This window comes from Hydra vulgaris, chromosome 02 (assembly GCF_038396675.1).
Source record: "Hydra vulgaris chromosome 02, alternate assembly HydraT2T_AEP".
NCBI lineage: Eukaryota > Metazoa > Cnidaria > Hydrozoa > Anthoathecata > Hydridae > Hydra > Hydra vulgaris.
Window position 1 is genome coordinate 65,275,356 of NC_088921.1, and position 26,429 is coordinate 65,301,784.

General features: G+C 28.4%; 2 long non-coding RNA genes across 3 annotated transcripts; one reads left to right on the forward strand and one right to left on the reverse strand.

The window, feature by feature from the left end:
* Nucleotides 1–7,050: 7,050 nt before the first annotated feature.
* Nucleotides 7,051–17,194, forward strand: LOC105846352 (uncharacterized). 2 transcript variants are annotated; one of them, XR_010636838.1, is made up of 3 exons: nt 7,051–7,119; nt 9,262–9,456; nt 16,042–17,194. It is a non-coding gene; the product is annotated as an uncharacterized LOC105846352 (long non-coding RNA). The 2 variants fall into 2 exon arrangements; XR_010636839.1 differs by lacking the exon at nt 7,051–7,119 and adding an exon at nt 8,719–8,818.
* An 8,164-nt stretch (nt 17,195–25,358) lies between these two features.
* On the reverse strand, nt 25,359–26,092 carry LOC136076582 (uncharacterized). Its single transcript, XR_010636398.1, has 2 exons — nt 25,712–26,092; nt 25,359–25,591 (listed from the first exon to the last, which is right to left on the reverse strand). It is a non-coding gene; the product is annotated as an uncharacterized LOC136076582 (long non-coding RNA).
* Between the last annotated feature and the right edge of the window lie 337 nt (nt 26,093–26,429).

The window sequence follows — 26,429 nt, forward strand, 5'->3', positions numbered from 1 at the left end:
TGGGAAATTGGAATGCTAGATGTACCAGACACATGGTATCGAATTGCTTGTGATGTGACTCACTATAAAGGGTTGCCATATTTAACAATGAGTGACTGTGGACCAAGTCGGTTTGCAATTTGGAAAAAGTTGCCTCGCGAAGATACCAAAAATGTAGTAAGTCAATTGGAATCCGTATTTAGGGAGCATGGCCCACCGCAAGAACTGTTGATGGATAATGAAGCGGTGTTTAAATCCAGTGAATTTTCAAAGATATGTGAAAAATAGTGTGTAAAAAAGAAGTATAGATATAGACCATCAGGAAATGGGATTGTGGAGCGTAGCCACCGCACAGTAAGACGAACAGCTGCGAGGGCACAAATATGTCCGTTAGTAGCGGTATTTTGGTACAATGCAACACCAACGGTGGGAACAAACGAGGAATCTGCACCTGCTTCTCAAAAAAATAAGTACGTTTGGCGTCTACCAATTCAAGAGGAGAAATACATTGAAACTTAGGAAAGATCACGACAACTTATGAAAACTTATAGAATTGGAGAAAAAGTTTATGTTCGCGCCGCTGATGCAAAGTGCACTTCAGTTTTGAAAATTGGTACTGTAACTGACATACTCACAAGCACAAATATTGAAATTGATGGTGTACCAAGACATGTGCGAGACGTGAGAATAGCTCCTGCCTCGAATTCTTCAAACGCTTCAAGTAAAATTGTTATCAGTGAAGAGATTGACAGGGATGGAAGTGATTTAGAAGATTTAGACATTTTTTCTACACAAGAGGAAGGAACTGAAGAAACTGTTGTTGATGCTGAAGAGGAAGCTGACGGCAGAGAAATCGTCGATAATTTATTACCAGCGATGAGACGATCAACCAGAGAAAGGAGAAAGCCGACATATTTAAATGACTAAGTTACTTAAGAACTTCAGTTCTTGGGGTGATGTGATAATAGCTGATCGTTATGAACATAGGATCCAAAATCGAGAAAAAACGGAGTCGAGAAAAATCGAGAAAAAACTCCGTCGGAGTCGAGAAAAATTGAAGTCTCGATAAAACTTTGTTATAAATTAAAAAATTTAACTATATAGTTGATAATTAAACATTGTTCTTATATTTATTTATTTTAATTTTATATATTTCGATTTATAATTAATTATAAACTTTTAAAAAACTTATGTTTATATATTTCTTAGTACTTAGATATTTTTCTTATCACAATCTTTTAACGAACAAGTTATATCTAATAAATGGCTTTCTAACCGGCATTGGTTAGGAAGAAGGCGTGAACTTTCAGATAATGCCCTTCCGCAGTGCTCTGTAATAAAGACTTCTTGGGGTACCTGTAGTAAAAACTAAAAAAAAAATTTTAAAACAGTATTTACTCTGAAGATCTTTTAAAATAATATTTTGAAAAGATGAAAACATCTATCATTTCATCAGAAAGCGAACTACGAAACTTTGTGACAAATCTGAAAGCCGAGGAGAAAATTCTTTCTGCTTCCGAGGAAGTTGCTTCAATTCTGTGGATGACTTGGTCAAACTTCAAAACTGCTTCTGATTTCACACCAGTTACTTCGTATTCTTTTAACTGTTTGGTGAAGGTCTTGACATTTTTTTGGCTTTTTAGCTATTGATTGATTTTGATATAAAACTTCTTGAATTTCGACAAAAAAAGATGTCGATTGTGATGGTTCTTCTTGTTTGCTTTTAGCGCAACCATCTGATTTTGTTTGGAGACGATTTTCTTTTGCTGCAAATAGTTGATTAAATAATTTTGCAGCGTAAACTTGAATATCTTTTTTAGAAGCGTAAAAAATTGTATGGTTTTTATTTAAAAAAAAATCGGGATTGTGCAAATAACGACTCAATGATACCAACATAATGTTTTTACGATTTTCGTATCTAGAGATTAACGCCTCTGCAAAATTAGAACTGATGTTAGTTTCTAGTTCCTTCAATTTCCTTACTAACGTTTCCATAACGATGTCTCCAAAATTGTTGTATTTGGTTTTTCCAAGCGAACTGCAGCGTCAGCAATGACTTCCAATAAGTCAGGCAGCGATTTTAAGAATCCAAGTCAATTTCATCTAACATGTATGAGCAGTTTAGTTCTTTGAGTGTTTCTTTTACAGCTTTTAAGCAATCCAAAAATCTTTTGATCATCTGAAAAACACTGTTCCATCTATTGCGGTTGTCGAGCAACAGTCCATTGTCATGCGAAGATCCGTAAATTTTGTGTATAATAATACACTTTTAAGAACTTCTTATCGAAACAATGAATATTTTAAAAACTTAATTAGTATTCGAAGTTTCTGTAATTTTTTTTCAATATTTTCTTCATATTCAATCTCATTCTCCAAATATTCAGTAAAAACTCTCCTTCAGTCTCTCCATCAGTTTCCGTTTCTGTTTCAATATCCGATTCAGTTTCTTTGTTCACAGTTTCGCAACAATCTTTTTTAGCGTATATCAAATCACAAACACTCAAATGAATTGAATGATTCTGGCAGATTTGATGTGGAAACTTAAGTATGGTACCCAATTTCACCATCCAGCTACAGCCATCCGTAGTTTTACCTGCAACATCTTCATCATCTATACCGAATTCTTTTAATTTTTGCATTATCAAAATGTTTAATGTTTCGGCAGAACAAGGAGTTGGCAATTACCATTCCTAAACAATATGTTCGCTCGTGATGAACATTTAAATTGTAGTATCTTCTACCTCTATTGCTACACCATTCGTCACCTGTTAGTCCAAATTTTTCTCCTTTTGCTTTCAATGTAGCCAATTCAGCTACCATTAAACATTTGGCTTCAGCATGAAACATCCTAATTTTTTCTGAAAATGTGAACGCTGACTTGGGCAAACTATGCCTATAATTTTCAAAAAGCATTTTAAGTGTTTCAGATTGAGTTATGGACCTAATCGAGTATCCATCAAGAGCTGTCACCTTGGCAAGAAGATAGTTTAACGACATCTTAGTCAAAACTGGTCTGGAACTGGATGGTTTTAAATCTATTTTCTCGCAACTTTTGACGTGACCAATTAGGCCGTTTGTGCTGCTTCCTGGACAAGCGATTCTTTTATGGCATTTTTTGCAATCTCCGTATTTCTTATCATTTACCACAACTTTATCAAAGTATTTCCACGCTTTCGAAACCATTTTTCTCTATAAAAGAAAAGTCATCAATTTGACTGTGATAGATATTTATTCTTAATTTTATTTTAATTGTGATAAGTGATCACATTTTAAGTTATTAATTAAGTTATTTATTTTAATAGGTAAGTATAATGAAACATTAATTATTATTATTTGTTATCAGTGATAACATTTTATTACATAATTTCGCCACAATGCACAGTGGGCCGAATATTAGACTTATGGTGGACAAAGTTATTGTGATCATACAATATACGACATTATTGTAAAAAAAATGTATTATATGTTTAAAACTTACCTCGTTGTTACCTCGACCAGTTTTTGTATATATTATAAATAATGATCTCGATTTGAATTTTTTTTTGTTAAGGTAAACTATTAAATAGTTAAAATACATTAACTAATATCACACACGCATAATATTTTAAAAGTTACTGTTTACAATCTTTGCTTAAAAATTAAAAAATTCTTGCTTTTTTGATAAAAAAAGATATTTTATTACGCATTACATTTTATTACACCACAACTGATTTTTGTGGATTTAAAAACTTCTATTATTAAAAAGATACTATTATACTCAAAAGAGTTTTGCAAAGAGTACAATGGAAAAGTACGAGAATGTTTTATTATATGGTTTTGAATAGAATAAGCTTTCTTTTTGAGGTTTTTTCAACCACCACCACTATGCCCAATGTGCATTACTAATTGCTTTGCGATGTAAATTAGTGTTGGTATTGAACAAAGAGAACACTTATATTTTGAAAACAACATGAACTATTGTAAAAATAGCGTAGAAATAAAATAAGAATTTAATTATTTTACAAGTAAAAATTGATATTTTCTAAAAACCTCGTCGAAGTTCCGTTGAGGTTTCTCGATTTCTCTCGAACTCCGAAGCTCCGAAAAACCGAGAAAAATCCGACGAGACGGAGTTCCGAATGGATCCTTTGGTTATAAAACTTTATTGTTACATTTATAAAGTTCTTGTCATAATATTATTAAAGTTAATTGATGTAATTTATTAGTCAAGTCATAAGCTATTTTTGTATATAATTACGCCCTCGAGAATTTTTGTTTCTGTATAAAAGTTGTAAATAGAATTTAATAAAAAGAATCAAAAATAAAAGTAAAACAAAGTTGTCGTATTAACATTTCTGTTTATAAATACTTTGGCTTGATACTCCATCAAAACCAATCTTTCCATATAAAACTCCAAATATTTCGTTACCTTGACCACAATTAGGCATATCAATCATTTCAGTTATTCTACTCACAGTGTGATCTAACTTGCTTTGAAGAGTACACTTTGCAGAAATTTCAGAAAAGTGTATATTCTCAGGATAGCATTTCAATTTTTCATCGAAAATATCGTGCAAGGTAGGATAAATATGTACATTGTGTACAAGAGCTGAGTTTTTGATCACTTGATATTGTTTATCGCTAAGATCAGTGTTCATTTTTAACGCAAGAGCTTCCTCTACACTCATATTAATGGAAAAGGTTTTATGCAAAATTTCCTAAACTTTTTCTAAACTCTCTAAAACATTAGAAATATTGTTTTTTTAAATAGATCTCTTTTAAAAAAGCCTCGAGGCTTTTTTTTTTCTCCAGCAGCATTTGCACTTTTTGCAAAAGCTAAACATAGAGCTTCATGATGTTCAGTGGCTAGTTCTTTTTTTTTTTTTTTTTTTTTGCTTCGCTCTTCAAGAACACTCCATTGTTTATGGGGCATCCCAGAACCAAAATGGCTATTTTTATTGTTCATAAGATTTCTTTGAAGCCAACGATTTTCTTTTTGTATAAATGTATCATAAATTAAGATCATAATTTCGTCCACATTGTTTTAGTTTTTTCTTCATCTTTGAAATAAATATATAACTAAAGCAACCTTTACTTTATTTAAGTTTTCTTTGCGAATTTCTTAAGTATTTTTTATTTCATTAAGTAAATCCTTCCATAATCTTAATTTATCCACTCCTAATTCAAGTATATTTGGGATATAATCTAATCTTTCCATTGTTATTATTTTTAAGAACCATCAATATAATAAAACTAATATATCAGAAACATTTAAATTGCATTATTTATTTTTTTACTTTACACTGTTTAAAATTATATTTTGTTATGGCTTTAGCAATTGTCACATTGTTACATCCTGTAAAAACACTATATTACTAAGTTAACTTAATATTACAGGAAATAATAAAGTTGTTCAGTTAAGCTTTTTCAAACATACTTTTCGAATAATAAATCGTTCTTTAAAATTGTCAATAAATATTTTAACAAACTTTTAAATAATATATAATGACAAAAGCACGTTTTTTAAAACTTTATTTAATAATTATGATTTAAAAACTATATTAGAGCAAGTAATACAAGCAAAAAATAAAAATTTAAGTTTTCCCGCCATTTTTATTTGTTTTGATTATAACAAGATACTTTTTAAAAATGGCGGAAAACAAGGTTTTTAAGTGTTTAACAACATTTGTATTTCTTTAATAACTTCCAATACCGCAGGAGACCGCAGTAATTCCATTATATTTTAAAAGTGGAAATGTTAATTAACTAGGAACAATATATATATATTTTTGGAACTCGGTGGAACATTTTTTCAGCTGACACATAAACCAAAAAAATACGATTACTTGCTGCTTTTTTTTAAAAAAAGTCTTTAAACTTAAACAAAAAAATCAGACTTTTTCTTTTTAGTAAATTTGAAATATAAAGATCCAAAAGATTAACTTCAAAATAAATGTACACTTTTATTTAAATTAAAACTACTCTATTTTAGTTAAATAAAAATCTCATATTTTTCAGATTTCTTTGAAAATAATATCAAATTTTTTCACTTAACATACAAAATAAAAGTTTTATTAAAAAATTATTTATACTTTTGAAATAAAAAATTATTGCAATTTAATATTATTTAAAAAAGAGCACTTAATTTATAGAAAAACTGTGAGGGGTTTATTACCGTTTTGTTGTTGTTTTAAGTCACTGTGCGGCGTACCGCAAAGTTTAGTTCAAATTTTTTATTTTTTGCATGCAGTCCCGTGTTATGCCTAGTGAAATACCTAGCCGCAAACAGTAATTGATATATTTTTGGTTAAAATGTTCAAAAAATGGCCGGATGAGCACTTAAATCATTAAAAAAGATAATTAAAAAGTAACACAAAATAAACTTTCTACATGTGTGTTTTTAATACGTTTTAAAGATACGATACTTGTGTGATAAGAGTAACTATATCAAAACGAATAATTTTAAGATTAGGATTAAATTGTATCGAAGGCGCCGAAACTGAAGTGATGGTTGATTTAATCTTTTTAGTCTTTTCGCAGTATTAAAGATGCCTCAAGCCTTGTTGGAAGTGAAGATGTTGAAAAGAAAAAGTTTTATTATTTATTTTATTATATTTTTGAATTTTTTTTATCGTTCCAAATTTAACAATCGTGTGCTTTAAATAAGAAAACCAAAAAAAAAGTCATTTCTCATAAAAAAAATTAATTAAATTTTAGTTGACCCAAGACGGGTTTATCGTAAAAATTGAAAAATATTTTTAAAAAATCCCAAGTTATCACAATATTTTAACAATATGTAGTTTTAATCCGCTTGACTCATATATTTATTTAAGAAAGAAATAGATATATAACTTGTATTCTTTTTAATTAAAGATGAAAACTGCGATAGCAAAAATTCACAAATATATTAAAGTGAGCTTTCTCATATTTTCATGTGAAAATCGATTGTTTTGTTCAAAACACATGACGTCATGCTGGATTTTACACTTCGTAAAGCAGCTGTTTACACTTCGTAAAGCAGGTTTTCGTCATAACAGTCGATATGCAGAGTTAAAAAAAAAGGGGGTGCGTCACTATCAAGTATTTTTTGAAAAAAATTACGAGCTTGAGGTACGAATTTCACGAACGAGTTAAAGTGCTTGCTTAAGGTGCATATTTGGGGTGCGTGTAATAATTTATAATTTTTTTAAACGAATTTTTATGCGAATTTAAATTCAAAAACATTTCAAAAATTACGTTTCTCAAGATTGAATTTTGTTTACTGGGAGAAGAATGCTTGTTGGCAGAGTCAGTTTTGCTATTAAAACTTTTATAATTAAAAGTTTTTCAATGTTGACAACCCAAACCTTATGCTTCGACATTATAAACACATTTTTAATGTTGACAACCCAAACCTTAGGTTTCGACATTATAAACACATTTTTGGCAGTTTTATTTTTAGTAACAAAAAATTGTTTTTCATTGCTATTACATTTTTAAAAAGTTATTTGAAATATTAAGTGATAATATATTTTTTTAAATATTCGAAAAAAAAGGTTCAGTTGAAAAGAAAGTTAAACGTGAGTTTTTCAATGCAAAAACTATTAACCATATTTATTTATATTAATTTTATTTTTCGTTATTGTTTCTTATTTTTCAATTGTTTTTTATATTTGGAAATTTACAAATAAAAGCAAGGACCAAAAAATTGAAAAAATTATGCGTTCAAAATCGAATTTTCGAGGATATTGAGATTGAATTATTTTTAACAAAACATTTTAGAAAAAAAAATTTAAAAAGTTTTAAAATATTTATTAGTTTATGTAAAGTTGTTCAAATAAATAAAACAAACAAGAAAACGATTAAACACCTCAAAAGTAGCAGAAACCAACATTAATGCAATGTTGGGTTTATTATTCTACTACTATCAGCTAGGTAACAACTGATACCAAGTTCACCAAGTAATAAACCTTGCACTGTATAAAAGTAATGAAAAAAAGTCTTTAATATGCTTTTTCATACTTAATATTGTACATTCTAAAATCCAGTGCAATGTCTCTCCACTTTCTCTATGCTATCTTTCTAACTCGATTACTTCTAACTTTCACGCTTATTTACTTCGTTTTTCCTCAAACTCACTTACCCTTGATCTGTCAAAGCGGGAAAGGATGGTCTTTAGCTCCTTGGTATGTGGCCTCTATATATGGCAATTAGCCGGAGGAGGATAAACCACAATGCCAACAATAATTCCTACATCGCAATAAAAGTAATACAATACTCAAAATAAACCTAAATAAAATTGTCTAAAACTACAAATAAACGAGATAAAGATTTATGTGCAATGATTAACATAGTATATAATCTTTTGATATTAGTAGCTTGTTCTTTTATAAAGAAAAATTTACAGATCTTTTAAAAAAAGTTTATCAAATAGCTTAACGAGTAGAATAAATACTCAACTAATATATGATTATAACTATATAATAAATAAAACTGTCGTTCAATGAATATTTTATAACCCTTGTTGTTAGTAAGTCCCCCTTTATTTTATGATTGATATTAATTGTTTTATCTCAAAACGATTCGTTTTTCAAAATTTAGTTTTAGAAAAAAAAAAGACAGGCAGACACAAGCAAAAAAAGTTTTTTGCTAAGATGAAATTCATATCCTCGTGTCAAAATTTGCAAAGCTGTTAGTTAACGATGAGTTTTTTTTTCCGAACTTGTTGGTAAACAATTTTTATAAATGTTTTTTACAAAGGTGTTAACTATTTTAGTATTACGCAAACAACTAAACTTTTAATATTACCGCCGTATATTGCAACAAGCTACCGCCATACATAACATTTGTGCATTATTTGCAGTAAAGGCAGTAACTCTTGGTATGCAACACATAAACATAATGAATTATAGTTACAAGTTAAAATTTTAGTTACAAATCAAAATTAAAGAACTTCAACAATATTAGTAATACTTTATTTCTTTTTCGAGAGTAAAAATATTTTTTTGTTTAGTAATATATACTATTATAAGTCATTTATTCGTAGTAGAAAAAGTATACAAAAAGTTTTTTTCAAGTGAAATTTGAAAAGAACCTATAACTTTATTTTGTAGGCTATGTAGCTTCGAAAATTAAATATTAATTTACATTAATATTATCTAAATATTAACTTACATTAATAAATAAATTTTCACATTATATACTTTTTATTTATTACACACACACGCGCGCGCGCACACACACACACGCATCCACACACACGCACATATTTTTTGTAGTTTGTATTATAATTTTTACTTATGACTTAAAAAGTTTTTTATTTAGAAAAAAATAGAATATAGTAATATGAATACGTTTCGGTTGATTTCTTTGCTGATCTTTATAAGTGTACAAGTAATGTTGGTTCACACCTTTTTAACAGGAGCAAAGTCAGGTGCATGGAAAGGAAAAAAAGAAGTTCAATGGATGAAACTTGAGAAAAATAACTTTGTTAAACGAGACTTTCATAAAGCAAATAAGGTAATATTTTTGTTTGAAATAATAAGTAATCTCTTTTTTTGAACAGTAATTTACAATTATCTTGTTTTTTTTAGCTAATATAATAAACAACAACAACAACTATAAACATGTGCCTTGTGGAAATATCTCATAAAAACCACAGTTGGTTAAAAGTGACCTTTCTTAACCAAACCTATAAATAATGTTGAATAACGTTGAATACTAGATAAAAATAGATAATAATAAAAAACAAAAATAAAACCTTCCAAGATGGTTTTAACTTCTTTTTTAAAAAACGATTTATCATATCAAAAAAATACAACCTACAAAAGAAATATCATTAGTTTTTAAAAAAATTCTATACATGATTTTTTTCTATTTGTAACAAGGACAAAGATAAAATAATAAATAAAACTTTTGCAATAATCCATTCATTTAATAATCAATATTAACTCAAGATGGAAGACATGATGTCTTCCATCTGAAGTTGATGCCATTTTTAAACGCGCAAATATAAGAGCCAAATGTAAAGGCAATGAAGTTGAATTTTCTTTTATTTAATTCCTTTCATTTATAATATTTTTACGAAAAATCTTTTAAACTTTGGCTGTCGCTTGAACTTCTTCAGAAAACGTATCTAATAAAAATTAATTTAATGACGCCATAACTTTAAATCGAGTTAAACTGAGTTAATAATTAATATAGTTAATAATAGTTAATAAATTGTGATAAATAAAAATGGTTAATAAATTGATTTAAAGGGAACATAGGTATTAACATAGGTTAACATAGTAATATGTTAACATAGGTTATATATTACGTTTTCAGGGTAAATATTCTGAACTGAGCTTTTCTTACATTAAAAATAAATAAAAATATTTTAAATTTATTACAATTAAACGCAATTAAAATTTAATTCAGCTCTAATATTTAATGATATATCATTATATCATAATATTTTATCATAATATTTTATCATAATATTTTATTATAATATTTTATCATAGTATTTAATGATGTATCATAATTAGTGAACGGAAACTTTCGGCTTCGGCCGAAATTTCGGCCGAAACCGAAACCGAAATTTCTGCTTCAACAATTTTTTTACTTTTCCTGTTTCGGCCGAAACTTCGGTTCAAACCGCAACCGAAATGAACCGAAACTTTTATAAGATTTTTTTTAAATTTTAATTTAGAGTGGGATCATGACGATTTCCTAATTGTAATCGTTTGTTAGTAAATAAATTTTTAATTATAACAATTGTAGAAATTTTAATTGGAATCACGTTACATAATAGTTTTAAGTTACTAATCTCAAATCATCACATTTAAGAAGTTGTTTACTCTAAAAAATCTCCTAACTGAAAAAGCAATACTCATAACTACCGGCAGTCCTGAAAATATACCAACTTCAGATCAAGTTGAGTCTATTAAAATTTAAAAAAAAACAATACCCTTATTTGACACCAGAACAAAACGGCAGAGGGCTGAAGTGTTGCAATTTGCAATGCCTGGCTGGGTTGATAATATCTCAAAAATTGATTCAAACTTCGAAGAAGGTCTGAAGTTTCATAGATTTATATTAGAAAACACCATTAAAAGCAAAGTTTGGTTTGGCAAAAGTAGCAAAGAGATTCTTTAGACCTCCACCAACATCTACCGAAGTAAAAAGGTTGTTTTTAACTGCTGGAGACATTCTTTCAAATGAAAGAAACAAACTTTTGCCAGAAAACAGGAAAAAAAATGTATTCCACAGAGAAACTTACTTTAATTAATAATTTTAATTATTGAAATGTCTTAAAATATTATAAATTTAAACTATGTTTCATGGTGATTGCTTAGATATATGTAAAATAGCTTTTTTTGCTTTAATTCGGTGATCATAAAAGGTTAAGGATTTTAAACATTCTTTTCCAAATTTCGGCCGAAATTTCGGTTTCGGTTTCGGCCAAAATTTCGGTTTCGGTTTCGGCTACGGCTTCACTGAACCGAAATTTCGGTACTTTCGGTTTCGGCTCAAATTTCGGTTTCGGTCGATCACTAATCATAACCATGTTTTGGTATAAACTCTTTATCGTTCAACAAAGATCAAACATTAAATAACTGAAACAATTATTTCAAACATTTTATTATATTTCTAAACAGTCTTATGTTTAAAATCTTTTATTTTTTTGTAAAATTATTCATAAATTATTTATGTAAACATATATAATTTATGAATAATTATTGATAATAAAAACAACTTTTTTAAACATAGAATCAACAATTTTTACATTTTTATATACAATCTGACTTTCTATTGAAATCACTCATTAGAGCTACGATAATAGTTTGAGGCAAACGTAAAAACTGTGTAAATAAATCGGCTGGTAAAAGAGTTGAATGAACAAACAGGTGCTAAAGACCATAAATTTTTCTGTTTGCGAGACTAAACTATAACAACAACAACAACAGCAACAACAACAACAACAAAAACAACAACAACAACAATAACAAGCTATTTATTTTCCATTAATAAACATTTTTAAAATAGTTATGAAAAAAAAACAATTTATTCAGAACCTATATAAGTGGAGTCTTACCAGCTCCACTTATATAGAATCTGAGCTCCAGAAGCCAATCAATTCTGAGACACTTAAATAGAAGACAATTCTTTTTGGAATTTTGAATGTGACTCTTTTGTAGGCTTTTAGGAATTCAGCTTTTCTAGGTAACTTATTATAAAGTTCTCTCGATATCAATTTTAATTATTTATAAAACTTTTCATTACCTATTCCGTCCTCATAGCTAAAGTTTTTTTTTAACATTAAATTGAATCACTTTATCTATAATATTCAAACAAACCGTCAAAATAATCCGTCAAATGTCAATGCCTACCTTTCGAATGTACTCTTTTGACAATTTTCTCTCCTTTATTACTGTCTCAACAAGTCCAATGTTTTCACAATAAACCAATTGTCTGGAGTCTTTTTCAAATATTATTTCAGTAACTTCAAAATAGTCATTTAAAAATCTATCTACTTTACTAATTTTATTTTTACATTGATTTCAAATAAGTCTCTTCCCATCCAGCTTCTAAATATGCTAAAAACTTTGGCTCCCTGTCTAACGATTGTTCCCTCAAAAATGGAACCCCACAAAGTACAATGCCTTATAAGTACATGGTAAAATGATAACATATGACTTTGTTTATGGAAACTAGACAATATGTAATTACAAAAAAAAAAATTAATCAAAAATAATTTTTCTTTATTTATACAAATGAGCTCAAAAAAAGTAGATGTACGAAAAAAAAGTAGATTTACGAAAAAAAAAAGTAGATTTACGAAAAAAAAGTAGATGTAACAAAAAAAAGTAGATGTAACAAAAAAAGTAGATGTAACAAAAATAAAGTAGATGTACGAAAAAAAAGTGAATGTAAGAAAAAAAATCCTAATGTAACCATTGGAAAAATAACTAAAAAATTCAAAATTTTGATCACACTTACTCATAAATTGTTAAAAACAAATACAAACATCAAAAATTATTACCTGTAATCAATAGAAAAACGGTCTGAGCAGCAAAGAGCTGTCGCTTGCCCTAAATGCGGATGCTTGTATAAAAAGTTTTAAAACCAAAATTTTATTTTTGAAGACAAATATTATTTTAATTTTTCAAACTCCACAGTTTTTGGGAATGATTGGTATTACTCCTGTGACCCCAATAATGCTTCTCCAAACCTCAAGTACATAGTAAAGCTAAGTTCAAAAGCAAAGTATTGGTATGATTTGCAATTAGTCTCCAAGGTATAACTAGACCTGTAATTAACAAAAATACGTACAAAAAAGATTGCATTGAAAGTATTTTGATTCCGTTCATACATAAACAACATCTTAATGACAATTACCTTTTTTGGCCTGACTTAGCTTCGGCTCATTATGCCAAAAAATGCAGTTAGACATTTGCTGGACAGTGAAAGTATCAATTATGTTCTTAAGAAAGATAATCTTGCCAACTGTCCTGAGATAAGCCAATCGAAGACTTTTGAGGTTATTTGAAAGGTTTAGTCTACAAGTGAATGTGGGAAGTCAAAAATGTTCAAAAATAAATTGGAAGAATTAAGTATTGTTTGAAAAAAATTACTATAGAGGTAGTACAGCAGTTTGCGAGCTCAAATAAAAGAAAATTGAATGCAGTTCATCTTAAAGGATTACCAGAGAAGAATCGATTAACAATATTAATTGTACATTAGCCCAGAAAAATAATTTTAATTTGATTTTCTTCAAAAAAGAACATGCTTATACTGTTTTTAGATGTTTAATTGTAGTTCAATTTTTGAGGGAACACCCAATATTACCAAGTCCACAAGTGTTTTTAATTCGTTTATTTCCGAAATTGGGATTTTTCAACTACAAAAAGCGCTTTTGCAGAGCTTTTTGATTGTTCAACGGCAATGGCTTTACCTTCGCCCTTGATTTTAGCTTCCTCCTACCTAAATTTTATTTTCAATACTTTTGAGGATTGAAGTTCGTCACCTCGTATATCTTAAATCTAAAGAAGTTTACTATTTATTATAGTATATACTATTTATATAATTTTATTATAGTTTTTTATTTTTCAAACATTTTAAATAAGTTTCTAAATTTTAAGTTGAAATACTAAATCAAGAATAGTAGGTTTGCCTTACCTTAGTCAAGTTCTTCTGGTAAACTTTGTCTTCTCTTTGTGAGAGTGAAAGGGTGGAATTATCCTCTTTCAATGACAACACTGCATCTTTTACATGTTTTTGTGCCAAGTACTCTTTTTACAATTTGATTCTCCATGTATTTTCATATATTAATTATGGAGTAATTGTAGTTTGAGCAATTTCACAGATGTCACAAACACAAAATGATCGGTTTTTAGTAAGTATACTTACTTTGACTTTTGAGAAATCATAGGGTTCAGAATAATGTTTTTTACTCCTTTATCAAGTCTTTTTAATGCTTTTTTACATATAGTAAAAATACCATTAGAAAGTTTTCATTGTTGAAATCAAATAATTTTAAAAAGAACTTATGTATTCTGTTTAATGTAACACTTTCTTCCTTACTTGTGTCATTCCTGATCCTTTTAAAAAACAAGTTAGGCAGACTTAGACTATTATTTTTATAAGATTTTTCAATGATTTGCATTTTGAAACAATATGAAAAATGTTTTTTTTAACAACTGCTGCCGATAAAAAAAAAGTTCATAATATCTATTAATTAACTTTCTTGAAACAAACTTTTATTTCCCTGTTTTGTATACTTCTTGTGCTATACCAAAAGGAAAGAGAGGAATGTTGTTTATACATTTAACCTGTAATGTAAACGTTATTTACCGTAATTAACGTATTATTTAAAACTTGCCAAGAAATTATATAAAATTAAAATAAAGTAGTTAAAATTAAATAAAATTAAAATGAAGGCTTCATAGTCCAAATATTTTTTAGAAAAGAAAGCAATAACAGCATTAAAAAAAAAACTCTACCATTATGAACGCGACTAAAATTAATTTTTAAAATTCTCACTTAATAATAAAATCTTTTAACATTCAGAAGTTATGACCTCGTAAAGTGGACAATCCCCCAATTTTTCAGATGAATTTCAATCTATTTTAAGATAGTACAAAAAAAAAGTTATTTTTTCTTTATCTTTCCACAATTTTTTTTTTTTTTCAATTTCAGGCGCCCCAAGAAGTCCTTACGGTCTTATCACAGAGCACCGCCGAAGAGCATTTGAAAGGAAGTTCACGCCTCCTTTCTTACCAATGTTATAAAACTTGCCCAGAGGTGCCCAGCAAATATACTATAACAGAATCTCAGTGGACCTATATAGGCATTTTGAGCGGACCGCTGTAGTTTTTCCCATTGGTTACGTTGTGGATCATTAGTAACAGCCATCAAAAGTTGCTTACCAATAATTAACCACCATTAAAATGTCGGAAAATTATTAGCTTGCCATTTATAGCGGATGCCACTACTGGTACACTAAGTAACCTATGAGCTAAACATTAAAATGCCTATATAGGTCCACTGCAAATCCACTAAAACAATGTTTGTTGGGTGGCGTTAAACAACGGATCTCTAATTTCTGAGGCAAGCGGCTGCAATTGGGACAGTGAGCCCCAATATCTATTTGTGTATTGTTCCCAGGCTCTTATCAATGTAATTTTTTGAAAATACTTTTCTTTGGTACGAGCATCAGAATTATAAAATTTAAAGTTTGCACCATTTCTGGAAATGACTTATCTTGAACACCAAAAATACACGACCAGTCCGGTTATTCCCTTGTTTTTAAAAGGCGGCGACAGAATATTTAAAATTTTTTTTTCTTTTATCTTACATTTAAAAAGTTTATTTTTAGACATATTTACTTTCTCTCTCTTTTTTTCGGACATACTTACGCTCTCTCTCTTTTTCTTGGACATATTTGCTCTCTCTCACTCTTTCTTGGACATATTTACTCTCTCTCTTTCTTGGACATACTTACTCTCTCTCTCTTTCTTGGACATATTTACTCTCTCTCTCTCTCTTTCTTGGACATATTTACTCTCTCACCCAAAAACTGTTTTATCTTAAAAGTGATAATATAATTTTTATTTTTAGATGCGCTAAAAAAATACGGAGAAAACAATTTGGCATCTCGCAAAACAAACAGAATGTATTAAAAATTTGTATAAAAAAGATGTATTGAAATATTTTTAAATTAAAAAAGGTTTTTTCTTTAAACAAATTTAGTTTAAAAAAATTTAGAATAAAAAAAAACTCATCAAAACAAGAGTTTTATGCAGTAAATTTTATTTTTATTTAATGCCTCTAGCGTTTTATATCTTTAATTGTCTAAAACTTTTTATAACTAGTATGTTTGTATTTTTATTTATTTGTTTTTATTATTTTTGATTAAGGGGAAACTCAACAAATTTTTTTGAAATTTTACGTTGTTAAAACTTTTTTGTCATATCAAATTTATTGCACAAACACACTGCATCATGACACTGTATATCGTCGGTGTAACTTTTATTTAAATATTTACGCGTGTAGATCATGTAAGAATTGTTATAAAATCTATATAGTTATAAGACAAATTACTTTATAAGTAACTTAAAGTTTCTATAATTTGATAATTTCTTTTAGTTAGTCCAAAAAAAAAATCCTTTATTTCTAAAAGATTTTAGGACTTTCAGACTCGAATGAGGGGGGGGGGGGGGGTGATTCTAGTATAAAAAAAGACTTGATAGAGATTGGAAAAAAATTGACACAAAAAAGTCTTTTATGTCACATTTGTATCAAAAATGACATGACCTATAATAACAATAAATAAATTTAAGGTCTTTAAATTTAAAAAAAATATTTTTTCTCAATCTAATGTACAATATTATTTTCGAACACCTGAAGACTTTTTGAGCACATGATTGTGAAGTTTCCAAAGCTTTGATAATGACTTCTTAATTCGAATAATGAATATAATATTTTAAAAGAAAAAATTAATAGATCTCGAAAATCGATCCCGAAGAAATAATTCGCGAATTAATGCTGTTAAAGAACTACCTGGTGAGCCCTAGGAAGATTGTACAAAAATTGTTAAAAAAATATTTGCTGAAAAACTCTAAATTGATAAAGAAATTGTAATTAAAAAAGCGCACAGATCAGGGTCAATAAAAACAGGACTTTTAAATTTCAACGATAAAAAGTTACATAAAATATCTAAAAAACGAATCATTCGCCAAAGAGAAAATATACAAAGATTACAAAAAAAAAGCCAAAGAGAAAATATACAAAGATTACAAAAATCTTTTTGAAAAAGTTCGAAAAATCTTAAAAAAACATTACTATTCTCCTGGGAAATAATAAAAGAAATTACCGGGAAATCACAGCCATGCTAAGGTTCCCTTCTACACATGATCAAAGTGGATAACAATAATATAAATAATTCTCAAACAATAGTTCACGAATTTAATAAATTCTTTGTCGAAATTTGCCCTAAATTATCTAAATTAATTCCTAACACTGAAGCCTCATTTAAAGATTTCCTTGTACCGATGGATAATGGCATTCACACTCATGAGTTATATAAAGAGTTACTATTTGATGAGTTCGAAAAAGCCTTTAAAACACTAAAAAAAATAAAGCAGTTGGACCGGATGAAATCAATGGTAACATAGTTTTAGATTGTTTTGAACAAATAAAATATATTCTTTTTAAAGTCTTTAAATCATCAATCGAACAAGGAGTCTTTCCTGATTAATTGAAAAATTGCTAAAGTTATTCCACTATTCAAAGGTGATGACAAATCTGATATTAGTAATTACCAGCCTATCTTTATCTTATCTATATTTTTAAAAATACTAGAAAAAATCATGTTCAATAGAATATTTAATTATTTTAGATTAAATAATTTATTATACAACAATCAGTTTGGCTTCAAAAATATTAACTCAACTGAGCATGCAGTTATTCAGTTGGTACGTGAAACTTCCGATTCTTTTGAAAAGTTTCATTTAAAATTAGGAATTTTTATCGATCTTTCAAAAGCATTTAATACTGTCGATCATAATATTTTGCTTTATAAACTTAATTATTACGGAATAAATGAAAGAGTAATTAAATGGTCTCAAAGTTATTTATCTAAAATAAAACAATTTGTTTCTTGTAATGAACTTATCATAAACAGTTTTTAAATGTTTCCTGTGGTGTTCCGCAAGGTTTCATCTTAGGCCCTCTTTTGTGTTTAATATATACCAACGACTTGCATAAAGCATCAAATCTTCTAAGTATTATGTTTGCTGATGACACAAACTTATTTCTCTCTAACAGTGACATATATCAACTGTTCTCCATGATGAACAAAGAACTTCAAAACATATCTAAATGGTTTAAAAGTAACAAATTAACATTAAGTGTAAGCAAAACAAAATGGATTTTTTTTTACCCGTTCTCCAAAAAACGTTCTCTGCCCCCAAATCTACCTAAATTTCTTATTGACCATATTGAAATAAAAAGAGATTCTGTAACTAAATACCTAGGGTACAAAAGTTTTAAAAAGAATCTGAATTGTATAAAAGGCGCGTACTCATTTAGATAAAAATAATTTAACTAAACTTTATTATACTTTCATTCATAGTTATATAAGTTATTGAGTTATTGCCTAGGGTAGTAGTGATTACAGCAAGTTACAATGTCTTTTTCGCCTTCAGAAACATGCAATTCGTTTAACTAATTCTGCGGATCGGTTCGCACATTCCTTGATATTTTTTAATCAAATGAAAATCCTCGATATATATAAACTAAACGTATATAAAAATTTATCTTTTGTTTATATGTGGAAGTATGATTTATCTCCTTTAATTTTTAAAGACTTTTTTATTTTGAAACCAATAAACAAGTTTAACATGAGGAATAATAATTATTTAAATGAACCACTCTGTCGAACAAAATTCAATCAGTTCTGTATCACTTATCGTGCAGCTCATCTCTAAAACAAAATTATTTTGCCTAACTTGGGCTTACCGGGCTTGCCTAACTTAACTTATCCTGTTTTTAAAAATAAATTAAAAGATCTCATTTTCTCTATTGAAAATATCTTAATATTTTTAATTTATCTTGATATAAAAGATAATTTTTATTGTCATGTATGTTCAAGTTTTGTTTTATACTTGTTTACAATTTATTTTCATTTTTCTAAGTACAATTTAATGTTTTTATGTTATTTTTTACGTACTCTAATTGTAAAAAGGCGTTTTTATAATATTTGTAAATATATTGTAAAAGGCCGTGTTTGTATGAAAAATATGTGATTTATATATATTACGTCAAATGTAAACAAAACATTAAAAAAAAAATGACTCTACATAAAATGTTATTTATACTCTTATGATGAGAGCTACGACCTCTCCAGTCTCTCCACTCCACAATCATTTGCCTCCTTCTCCTTCCTCAAAAAAAAAACAAACTCAAACTCCAACAAAATTGTTTTTATATTGCTTATTAAGTATTGAATTAGAACAAAACTAACAAATTAATGTGATAGATAATTAAAACAAGTTAATCTAAAGAATAAGCAAGGACCAATTGATTTTTTATTTTTACATATTTTTAAAACAATATCGATGGTAAAACAAATTATAGATATTTTTAAAGGATATATCTAGGTTACATTATTATATTATTAGGTAGATTATTTTGATATTTTTTAGCTGCTTTTTAAATTAGAGAAATGATTGATCACATCTTAGACGTTAATTTCTTCTAGAGAAACATTAATAAATGCCTACGAATTGTATACCTTGTAATTAGAATGGCCCGTTTAAAAACATCTGCATGAGCAGACCATCTAGTCTGTAAGAAACGTTTTGGAACTTTTACACCTTCTTTCAATTTTATTTTCAAGACTTTCCAGTAATGCGATGAAGCAGAAAAAAAGTTACATGGCTGTTAAAAATAGCGAAAGGACGATGCGGTTGTCTCACAAGATTCTGCTGCTTTGACATTAACCAGATTTAAAAAATAGCCGGCTTATGAGATATACTCAGCTACTGTATTTAGCTTCTTGATACGGGCTTGCAAGTCAAGTGTAGACCAAAGATATATGGTAACATTATCATACAACTACACACGGCAATCAGTAATGTTGATGCAGTGCATCTCATTTTGAAATCATGCCTATTTGACAATGTCAAACATATCAACTTTCTAGTGATTATTGAAATAAATGGTAAAAAATATTTGAACAGCAAAAATGAGTTGATTTACGTGCGATATATTTAGCAACTTTAAGCTCAATAACTGCAGGAAAGAAGTTTGACAATATAAAAAAAAATACTATTTTAAACTTTTCAAGTGCTCTTTTTGACGCAAAAATCAGCTGGCTGAGCTTTCGCAAATGTTAGCTGCTAGGTAGAAAGTGCTACTATTAATTTGGTTAAAGTAAGTGTTTATATTTTTAGCTAGAAACGGTTTGTATTCTACTAGTAACTCTAATAAGCTAAGGAAATGTCCGTTTAAACATAGTCTAATCAATGAAATGCTTTTCCTTTGATGCATCATGCGTAAAAAAAAAGAAAAAAAAGAAGCAAGGTAAGCAGTAAAAACTACCACTCTTAGCAGAATATGCCAGTTTTGTATTCTTTCTTTTCTCCATTTACTAGCTTTCAAAAAAACAATTCTTTTGAGGGTCATGGAACACAAATCGCAAGTTCCAGCATAGTAACGAGTTTCAAAGCTTGAAAAATAAAAAAAATCAGAAACACATGACAAAGAATCTCCCCTGAGAAATTCCAAGTCAAATAAAATGTTAAATAATATTTCAAAGCCGCATTTTAATTGCGTTAGGAAACTATCAAAGGCTGAAACACATAGTCGCTCAAATTCACTCTCAGGTTTAGGTAGGAAACCATCATTTTGTGACTCATCAAAACTCATGCGTTTTACTCTTCGCCTCCTCTTCAATGGAAAGTGTGAATCAGTTCTAATTTTGGTTGTCAACATCCTTGCTGTTGCAAATGTTAAGCTGATTTCCTCATCTCTAAGATTTTGAATAGAATTGACTAAATCTTTCAGTTTTTTTGAGGCAACACTAACAGATTTACTCTTTGATTTCAAATTATTGTTTTCTCTGTCCACCAAAGTTAGAATTAAAGGGAAGTTTACTAAAATATATAGATAAAAAATATTTAAAAGTAATTAACTAACATTAACATAACAAAAACGCTAAAATTATATTGCTGGATGCAATGCAATGAACTCAGTATATACGGTAAAATTGCAACTTAATTGATGCGATGTCACATACATTCATTCATGCATTCATTCATACATACATTGTATTTACTTTCTACAATCAGTTTTTAAAATCACCACCCCCATTTCTATTTGATGCAGAAGCTAAAATGGTTCATTGTGACGTAGAAGCAAAAATTATACGAATACAATAATTATTTATATATACGTAATGAAATAATAGAATGATTTGTAATTAGTGATTACATTTTAGTAATTTTATTATACATCAAAGTTCAAACTAATGTATACTATACATATAAATTATATTATATATGCATAGATATAAATATTGTTTTCAAACTATGCAAAAATTTCTGGTCTGAGCAACCGCAACTCCCGCACACCCATTACTAAGGCTCTGTCCGGTGGATAGCTGCTATATGGTGGGGATGCAACAGCTATACAAATTTCTTTTATTTTAAATAAATATATAATAAAAACCAACTGCAATTTTTACATTGAAAAACTATGTTAAAAATTAAAATTTGATTTGCTTTTAAAAATAAAATATTCAGCGCAGCCATTGTTTCCAGTAAAAATTGGTCTTTTCTTATTACCTCGAAAATGTAAAATATACGGCCACAAATATAGTAGGCTATGGAAAAGGGTTATGTCTTTTTTTCAACCCCATGCTCCTGTGCTTTAGTTTGATGAACTTTTACCTAAAAAGCACGAAATGAACCATTATTTGCATATCTTTTGAAAAAATTATGCAAATAATAGTTTATTTCGTGCTTTTTAGTTAAAAGTTCATCAAACTACAGTCCAGGAACATGGGGTTGAAAAAAAGTCATAACCCTACTATGGATCTCATCAAATCAAAATTATAGACTGTTTATTAAAAAATACAACAAGGTTGTCAAGGTTTATATTCTAAGTACATCATTACCTTTTGTAAACGTATAATAATAACGGTAAACGAGAAATATGGGTCATGGAAAAAGTAGTTCAAAAAAATCTTGTGGGCTAAATTTTTTACAGCAGGAAAAAATTCATCTTTCGAATTACAAAATGCACACAAGCTAGCCAGTATAAACGTTGAGAAATTTGTGAAAATAGTTACCATAGAAATCTGCATCATTCGTTGTAAACAAAGGGTAAACGAATTGTTATAACAATCAACAATAAAACAATTTGCAAATCCTTAAACAAATTGTTGATTAGGGATGGCACTTTTATTTATTTTGATATAAAAACGAGAATTACTTTTAAGCGTAAATTACTTTACATAACTCATATAAAAATATATAATTTACTTAAATTTAAAAGTAATTCGTTTTTATACATAAATTATATAACACTAGCTGACCAGACCCGTATATATATATATATATATATATATATATATATATATATATATATATATATATATATATATATATATATATATATATATATATATATATATATATATATATATATATATATATACATATATAAATATCCAAGCTTTCTGGACCCATAAAATACGGGTCTTTACCAAAGCTACCATTTCTATACTTATCTATTCCACACCGATCATTTTTATACCTATTATTTGTTCACTTCAATATTTTTACGTATAATTCATTTTGAAAAATTGCTTTAAGGGGAAAAAATAAATATGCGCACTTTTTCCGCATACGTAGATCTTATAAGTGATTTACGATTTTTTTTTAATGTTTTGTTTACATTTGACGTAATATATATAAATTACATATTTTCAAATACAAACAAGGCTTCTAAAAGAAGATCACAATGATCTTATCGTCAGAAGCCTTTTACAAAAGAGAAAACGTAAATAGGGTTTGGGAAAACCCGGCTTTTTTAGACCCGACGAGTCCGAGTCGAGTCTAAGAATATTTATCGGGTTCGGTTCCGGGTCCAAAACGTCTTTTTACTTGCAATTTTAATAGTAGCACGAAAGGATTTTTTGTTCTCACGTCGATTTTTAAAAATGGATTTGGTATACGTTAAGGTAAATAAAACAACTTTTAGCCAGTGCAACGTCTAACGTAAATATATTATTCTATACTTTTTTTATAATCTTACCCTTTTTTTTTTTTAAAATTTATTTCGTCATTTTCATATTAAGTTATTTACAAAATATTTTGAGTTAAGATATGACCGGAGCAGGCAGAAAACAAAAGTCATCTAGCCCCGTTGTATCGTTTACACTATCATAAATCTATTATAAAATTTTACAATATCAATAAAATAATATAAATACTTTTAAATAAACATTTTACATTTTTTTTATACATAAAAGAAGAAATATTTTTACATACATAAAAATATATATGTATAAAAAAAAAGGAAATAAATACAAATTTAGATAAATAAGCAAAAAAATATATGCTATTGCTTTTTAGTAAACGAAAGAAAAGTTAAGAATTAAAAAAAGAAGATATTAAAAATAAAATAGAATTTGAGATACGTCATAATCAAGTTTTTTTAAAATAACTTTGAAAGTTTGAAGTGAAATTATATTTATACTTTCAATTGAAAGGAATGAGTTCCACAAATGTGGCCCTCAGTATGTAATTGAGAAATTATACTGTTTTTATAAGGTTTTTGGTACCTGATAGTTATGCAATGAATGCTTTGTTTGATATTTATGATGTATAATAACAAAAAGGTCGTCAAAAATATTTGGCAGCATACGATATTTAAATCTAAACATGAATAAAAGAATACTGTAAATATTTAACTGATAAAAATTAAGCACTCCAAGCTTTCTAAGCAGTGGATTGGCACTGGTGTATTTATTAGCATTTAATATAAGGCGGCTTGCTTGTTTTTGTTTATTTAAGATATGCTTTAATTTTGATGGATAAGTACTGGCCCACACAATATTACAATAACTGATATAGCTATGGATAAATGAAAATTACATAAGTTTTAAGCAGTTTTATCCAACATATGTCTTGTCTTGCACATCATTCCAATACTCTTTAAAATTTTATTTCTAATAAATTAATGTGGTCTTTCCAACTTATTTGTTCGTCAAGTAAAACGCCTAAAAATTTAATGCAGAATGTCCGTTGTAAATTAGTTTTTTCTATTAAAATATTTGGAAGCTTTAGGGGCAAAGTTTCAGATATGGAGGATTTAGAAATGAGAAGATATTTGCTTTTAGTTTTATTTAGAGATAGTTTGTTGGCTTTTAACCATTCATTGAGGTTGTCAAGCTCACGATTAATAGTGATAAAGATTGACTCTATGTTTGAGTGGGTATAAAAAACCTGAGGGTTGTCAGCAAAAAGATTGAAATTTAATACATTAGAAGATAAGTAAATATCGTTTATATAGATAATAAATAATAAAGGCCCTAGAATAGATCCCTGTGGAACTCCGCTAGAAATGTTTTCTAGTTTAGTACAGGTTTTGTCATAAGATACACATTGTTTGCGATTATTAAGATAAGAAAAAAACAATTTATAATTATTATTTTTGTCTCCATAAATTCTAAGTTTGTAAAGAAGAATATTATGGTCCACAGTATCGAAGGCCTTTGGAGGTCAATAAAAACCCCAAGAGTATGTTGGTTGTTTTCAAATCCGTTTAAAATTTCTTTAACTAATTTAATTACCGCATGTTCTGTTGAGTGCCCTTTTCTAAATCCGTACTGATTATTATTAAGCAATTTATGTTTTATAAAATAATTGTATAGCTTATTACCCAGTGGGCACAATGACGTTGAAATAACGTTAAAACAACGTCGCAAACCGACGAAATGCAATGTTGAAACAACGTTGAAATTTGGTGGAATTGGAAACAAAATCCGACGTTGAAAACCACGACGTTGAAACAACGTCGATGAAAACGTTGTTTCAACGTTGTTCTAACGTCTTATCGACTACATATCATCCATATTTCAACTTCGATAAAATGAAAATTAAAAGTTCAACGTTGAAATTACGTTGTTTTAACGTCTTATCGACAATATATCAACCATATATGGTTGATATATTGTCGATTAGACGTTAGAACAACGTTCAAACAACCTAATTTCAACGTTAAATTTTGGTCTTTTGATAAAAATTATACAGCCTATTGGATATAACTTATATCCAATAGGCTGCAGCCATGTTAAATTGCCATCGTTAACATGTTAAATTGTCTCGACTTGGATTGCGATAAAATAAGACAACAAAAAAGCAATATTTTGCGCTAAAAGTAGTGTATTTCATGTTCAAAAAATTATTTTAAGGGAGTTTATATAAGAAATAGATAGAATGTTACCATTTTATATATACATTTTATATTAACATATTCGAATCGTCATTTACGCACCGACCGCCACCATTGGATCTATCGGGTGCATATTTCAACAAACTCATGATATCTGTTCTGACTTCAGTAACCGTAGCAGTCGTTTTACTAAGCATGACGCTCTCTATAAAAAAAGGTATTGCCTGAGTAATTTGCAACAAGTACAGCAAGAACTTGAAATTAAAGCAGCACCAAAGCATCAAATTGTGTTTTTCAATAACTGATAACATTACTCATGACTTACCAACAACAACCTTACAAATGTTTTTGCCATTAAATTTCTCTTTACCCTTGCCGCCAGCCATGTTGAACTTTGATTGTAAACCATTGGTCATCAACCTACAACAAAAAGTTATTATTTTTATAAATACATTAAACTTTGATACAAGATCAGGTTAGGTAACCCAATGGCACCGCTTATACCGCGGAATTCCGAATGGTTTTAAAATTTCAAAAATTCAATGACTTTTTTTTTTGTAGAAATAGGTCAATTTCAATAAAAATTATACATATATATAATAGATTATCCAGGTCAAATTTGAAAAATCCGAAAAATTGTTTGCGGAAAAAGTCCGGAATATCCCCTCCCCCCCCCTTATTTTCCCTCTTAATTTGCTTTCATCTGAGTTGCTTTTTCTTTTTTAGTTTTAAATTTCATCCTGTAAGATAGAGTCTGAATTATATTCAGAATCTACTATTGCAGTAGCCTCACAATTGCAGCTGCTACAGACATCTTCATTTAATGAAGCTGAGCAATCAATATCAATGTCACTACTAAGAAGCTCATTAACCAAAACATTATTCCGTCTCCATCGCTTTAACCGGGTAGCCATTTCCCTAAACAACAGAAGGCACTTTTATAGTATGTATATATACACTTATATGTTGTCTGAAAGTTTTCTTCCATATTTTGTTGACAAAAAGTAAAAGTTAAAATGCAAGACCGGATTTTTTTTTTTATC